The sequence below is a fragment of the Littorina saxatilis genome, unplaced genomic scaffold (assembly GCF_037325665.1).
Source record: "Littorina saxatilis isolate snail1 unplaced genomic scaffold, US_GU_Lsax_2.0 scaffold_1630, whole genome shotgun sequence".
Lineage (NCBI taxonomy): Eukaryota > Metazoa > Mollusca > Gastropoda > Littorinimorpha > Littorinidae > Littorina > Littorina saxatilis.
This window is the reverse complement of record NW_027126926.1, coordinates 16403-22659: the sequence shown is the minus strand read 5'-3', so window position 1 is coordinate 22659 and position 6257 is coordinate 16403.

Sequence of the window (6257 nt, the reverse complement as noted above, 5' to 3'; positions counted from 1 at the left end):
TAGGTTTTTGTTTCCATAAATACCGCTGCTTGACTCCTGTCTCGTCAGTCGATCTGAGGGTTTTAGGAAGCGTTTGGTTTTGATGTAAACGTATGAAGGTTATCAAGTGAACCAACGGAGTGTTTCTTATGTTTTAACGTCAACGTAATGTTCTTGGAGACAGTTGTTTCTCAAGTGTGATTCGTTTTGTGCCCTTCGTTTGTGAGGCAACACGTTTTGGTACTGCTGGTCAACCCACACAGCGCATAAGGTAATTTTGTTGTTACTTGTTTGTGTTGTGTTTTTGGTCGCCATTTTGTAATGACTTTGTGAGTTGTTTATGTATAACGTGAGTTGAAAGTCTGACTTGTTGTAGTGTTTCTTTATTGTGTGTTCAACTGTTCTAGTGTTGTGAACGTACAGCAATGTTTTGTAGACGCTAGAAAGTCGCTAATGTTTATAATGATAACTTGTGTTCTGTGGTTAACGAAGTTCGAAGTGAAACGTTTTCTCCGACTTTTTCAGCCTTACGTTAAAAGAATTTAGGTAAAAGAAGCTTGCGGTCTGTGGTGATCGTTTGTAAACGGGCTTATTTCTTGTAACGTTATTGAGGGAAAGTGGATGAGTAAATATCTTGTTTGTGACTTTGATTAACGCAGGAACGTTGTCGTTAGACTTTTTTGGTATGACAGTTTGCTTTGTATTCCTGGCCTGATGAGTCAACGTTTTGTATTTTTCTGAAACTAGCCATTTTGGTTTTAAACGTATGTATGCTAAGTTTCTTGAGTATTCTTAGTGCTTATGGTATTGTTGAACGTACGGAACGTAATTCTTTATTGTTGTTGAACGTACAGAACGTAACTCTTTATTGTTGTTGAAGGACTAACCAACGAGTGTTTGGTAATTGTAACTTTCTTGTCTGTTTGTCTTCTCCTGTCTTGTGATTGTTTATTTTTCTTGTTTTTACTTCTCGTGTCTTGTTAATGCATTTGATACTTTTGCCATGTCTAATAATTTGTTTTCTTTTCTCTTTTTCTTTCTGTTCATAAGTTTTTTACCGCATTACGTGGTACTGTAACTATATATATATACATTACTGATCCCTAGTGTCAGATGTAAAATAATAAACCAGTACTTTTGCGCGTTATCGCTTGTAACCTGTGTTTGTCATTTCGTATGAACAATATGTAGTACCAGCCTCGCTCACGAAGGCGCGCACAGTAAAAAACTTTAGTTGCTGTCGCCCAGTAAAAAACTTTAGTTGCTGTCGTCCAGTGAAAGAATTTTAGCTAAAGTAAAAAACTTAGCTGCTGACGCCCAGTGAAAGAACTTTAGCTAAAGTAAACAAACTTAGCTGAAGTCCAGCCAAGTGAATGTAAAGAACTGTTGTTATTGATGCTCAATGAACGTAAACGTAGCTGTTGATAACCAGCAAAAGACTTTATTGTTACCTGTCACTGTGTTAGTGAACCATAGTTCGACATAGATCAACTTGTCGGTTAGAGATCTTCCTACTCCGTATCCGGCGCATTTTTTGTGACTTTTGTGTATTATCCCAAACGACCCTCAGATCGATTCATTTTACTTTTTAAACAGATAAACCTTATGTAGGTTTTTAGTGCTTTTGAATAAGCGAACATTGTAATGGAGGAGATTCCAGCAGATAAACCATTGGAAGCTTCAGGTTATGACATTAACGGCGATGAAGATGAACATTCTCAAAGGCCTAGGCGTGACATTAAGCCTACTGAAAAAGGTAGAGATTACCAGATTGAGATCAAAACTAGAAACTTTGCAAGACAACGAACATTCTTGGAACGAGCAATCGGTGAGGTAGTAACAGAGCTTAACCAAGAAACTCCTAATCAAGAGTCGTTAACCAGTCAGAAACAAATTGTTTTGAGCATGTACAAGGATCTTGGTGACATAGAGAAAGGTCTTCGTAGTATTGGTAGCGGTGAAACCATTCAGGAAAGTTGGGATGATGTTCAGAGAACAGTTCAGAACATTATGTTTGACATTGATCGAGCTCTTGACAGACAATCGACTAGCGTGCAGGTGACTAAGAAGCCTACTTCCAGGCATAGCAGTGTTACACCTAGCGTTGGGTCATCCACCCACAAGTCAGCCAGTGTTAAGACTGCCAGCCATAAAGCAGCTAGCATTACGTCAGCCATCCACAAGTCAGCTAGCCACAAGTCAGGTATCAGGAGATCAGGTAGCCAAGTAGCTTCTCGCGCCGAGTCTCTCCGCTCTAAAAGTGTTAGCTCTGAAGACACTAAATTGGCTCTTAAACTAGAGGCTGCATCCCTGGCCATAAAAGTGGAAGGTGACGCAATAAAGGAAGCTCAGTTTAGTGAACTGGATCTCTTACAACAACAATATGCTGAGAGAACAGCAGCTAGGCAGACTGAGGAAGCTGAGAGAAATGCAGCTAGGCAGATTGAAGACGCAGCTAGGCAGGCCGAAGAAGCAGCTAGGCAGGCTAAGGAAGCTGAGAGAACAGCAGCTAGACAGGCCGAAGACGCAGCTGAAGCAGCTCTTGAAGATATTAAACAGAAAAAGGCTTTGAGACAAATTCAGTCCACCGAATTGAAAATTAGCTTAAGAGAACAACAAGCTATGTTACAAGTATTGGAACAAGGTGAATCCGTTCAGCAGGATCTCCCTGATCTACCGTCAGTTGATTTGTTGAACACTAGGTTCCACCCTCGTCCTTTCGTTCCCTTGTATAGTCTTGTAGCCCCTCCTCTAAACAATGAACAAACCGCGATAGGAATAGGGACAGGTGCTGCCGTCATTGCTGACCAAAGGACACACCAGCCAGCCTTGGACGTCATGTCTGTTCCTGTCTGCCAAGCTGCCGTCATTGCTGATCAAGGGACACACCAGCCAGCCTTGGACGTCACGTCTGTTCCTGTCTGCAACGCCGCCAGCACCCGTGACTTCTCTACTGTCAACGCTGCTGTCACCAACTTCATCGCAGGAACCACAACGACTGAGCCACGACAGCACGCGTTACCTGTCGTGGACCTCGTCGTTGGAGTCAACGCCTCTACAAGCGCCGCTACTACCAACAACGCCACATATGAGGCGTACGGACCTCAACGTAGAGAGGATGTCAACGCCCCCCATCACGTCGGAACGAGCGCTCCTTTCGTCCATCAGGAGCCCTTCACCAACGCCCCCCATCACGTCGGAACGAGCGCTCCTTTCGTCCATCAGGAGCCCTTCACACCTAACTACACGACGGCTGCAACTACATCCTCCATGCGGCCTACAGCGCTGCTGACCACACTGCAGCACCCTCTCGGTGCATACACTGGTCAGCCGCCTCTGCACAACGTTGGACACTCAACGACAAGCATCACAGGCTCTCGCCCGCCTGATCTCAACCACACAGGTTGGTCCTATCACCTACCAGAGACAAGGGAAGGTGATGAGACGCAAGAACGACACACCTACTTCCCAGAAGAACGTCACCAACGCATGGACCACAGACGTTTTCAAGTTACCCCACCCTGTTTCCCCTATGATACCCACCTACATCCCAAACCAGAGCCTTTCGTGCCCACATTCCTGGACCCACATCAGACCACCCCCAAAGTTATTTGGGGAAACGAAAACGCAAGGCCCCCTGCGTACATGAACTTTGACAAGGAATGTCATGCAGATCGTCCATTTGCCTCCTACCCCCCGTCTGCGTACTACCAACGTCCACTTGCTACTCCTGCCAAGCAGGACACTCCTATGGACTCTCTCGCCAAAACCCTATCAGACGCTCTGATGATCAACCGTTTGCCGATGCAGGAGCCGTGCATTTTTGTTGGTGACCCTCTCCAATATCCCATTTGGAGATCGTCGTTTGCGTTTCTCATCGAGAGACAGAACATAACCAGCAGTGAGAAGTTATTGTATCTGCAACGGTACATCGGAGGTCAAGCAAAGGAGGCCGTGACCGGCTTCTTTCTGCTGAGAGAAGGTGATGCCTACGAGAGAGCCATGGAAGTGCTGGAAAATCGGTTCGGCAACTCATACGTCGTTTCGCAAGCTTTCCGAACCAAGCTGGACGAATGGACCCCAGTCAAAAGCAAGGATCCCAAGGGACTCAGAAGTCTGGCCGATTTCTTGCAGCAATGTTCCGTTGCTGCCCAGGAAGTTGGTGGACTGAGCATCCTGGATGATGCCCAGTACCTACGGAAGATCGTCGGAAAGCTCCCAGACTGGATGAGTCACAGATGGTCTAGAACAGTTGCTCGAACTAAGGTTGAAAAGAAGAGGTATCCTCTGTTCAATGAACTCGTGTCGTTCGTTACTCTCGAAGCAGACATTTCTAACGACCCTGTTTTCGGCTTGACAAGTGCATCGGGGACACCAAGAAAGTTCACAACGAACTTGTCAACCCTGACAGAGGATGTCACCGCATGTCTGCACTGTCAACTTCCGGACCATGACGCTGGGACATGTAAGGAACTCATAGAGAAGCCTCTGGTTGAGATACGAGATTTTCTGTTCAAGAACCGTATCTGCTACGGATGTCTCAGAAGTAAGGATCACCAGAGCCGTCAATGTATGCAGAAACAGACGTGCAAGAAGTGCAAGAAGGCTCATCCCACTTGTCTTCATGATGACAATTTCAAGTATCAGAACAGTATGAGTGAAAACAAAGGGGCGAGTGAACACAAGAACAATTACCGTACCTCTGCTGCTGACGTTCAAGAGCCACTGTCATCGTCGACCCCTACGGTGTCTGCTCTTAAGGCCAGCGAGGAAAACAGCATCGGTTTCACGTCTATGATCGTTCCCGTTCTCGTTTCCAGTGACTCTAACCCCAACGTAGAAGTGCTGACGTACGCACTACTGGACACTATGTCCAACGCCACTTTTGTAGTGCAGTCAGTGGCTGAAGAAGTTAAAGCCAAATCGCAGCCTACTACACTCAGGGTCTCCACACTGACTGAGGACAATGCTGTGGTCTCCGGCAGGAAGTACTCTGGATTGCGTGTCCGCTCTCCTACCTCCAGTGAGTTTGTCAGGCTCCCTTCTGCCATCTCACGACCTTATCTGACCGTTGACCCCACTCATATCCCCACCTCAGAGACTGTCAAAGCTTACCCACATCTCCAACACCTGTCTCCTAAACTGCCCCCCTTGTACCCTGACTGCGAAGCAGGCCTCCTCATTGGCTACGACTGCGCTGAAGCCCTCATGCCCCTAAACGTTGTCCAAGGACTGCCATTCGCAGTAGAGACTAATTTAGGTTGGAGCATCGTCGGCAAGGCACCGCATTCCGTCGCCTTTGATGGCATAGCCTCGTCCATGCGCGTCATCGTCAAGCCAGGATCGAGGGAAGAAGAACGGGTAGCTCACGTCTACAAGGTACAGGTGGACGAAGTCTCGTGTACTGACCCATTACATGTTATGGAAAGAGACTTTGCAAGTGACTCAGGATCCATGTCCCAGGACGATGTAAAGTTTGCGAAGATCGTGAAGGAAAACGTGAAGATCAACGAAGCTGGTCACTACGAGATGCCCTTACCATTTCGACCAGAGAAACCGTCCCTCCCCGACAACAGAAGTGCCGCAGTCAAGCATCTGAAGGGCCTGAAACGCCAGAAAAAACGAGGGTACCGTGATGACTGCGTCAAGGTCATGACATTAATCTTGTACGGGCTGATCGTGATGTGTTTTGCCTCTAGGGCAATCCACATTGAAACCCTGGATGACATGTCAAGTGATTCCATCAACGCCCTACGCATTGTTGTCTCCATGCGAGGAAACATATCACGCATTTGGTGTGACAAAGGAACGAACTTTGTAGGTGCATGCAACGAGTTCAAACTGGCATTGGAATCGGCAGATGGACCACGCCCTTTGACCCCCAACCACGTCCTTACCATGAAGTCAGGTGCCATCCTTCCGCCCCCTGGTGTGTTTGAAGATCCAGACCTGTACGCCAGGAAACGTTGGCGCTGTGTCCAGCGGATGGCAGACGAATTCTGGCTGCTATGGAAGAGCCAGTACCTTTCACTTTTGCAGAAACGTCGTGTCTGGCAACGTCCCCAGGCAAACGTACAGGTGGGAGATGTTGTTGTCTTGCATGACCAGAACTTGTGCAGATCAGAGTGGTGCATGGCTCGTGTAATCGAAGTGATGCCTGGATCTGATGGACTGGTCAGACGAGTGAAAGTGCATGTTGGAACAAAGGCTCTAGACAATCACGGCCGTCCCACTGGTTATAGTCGCATATTAGAGCGACCGATTCACAAAATGACTGT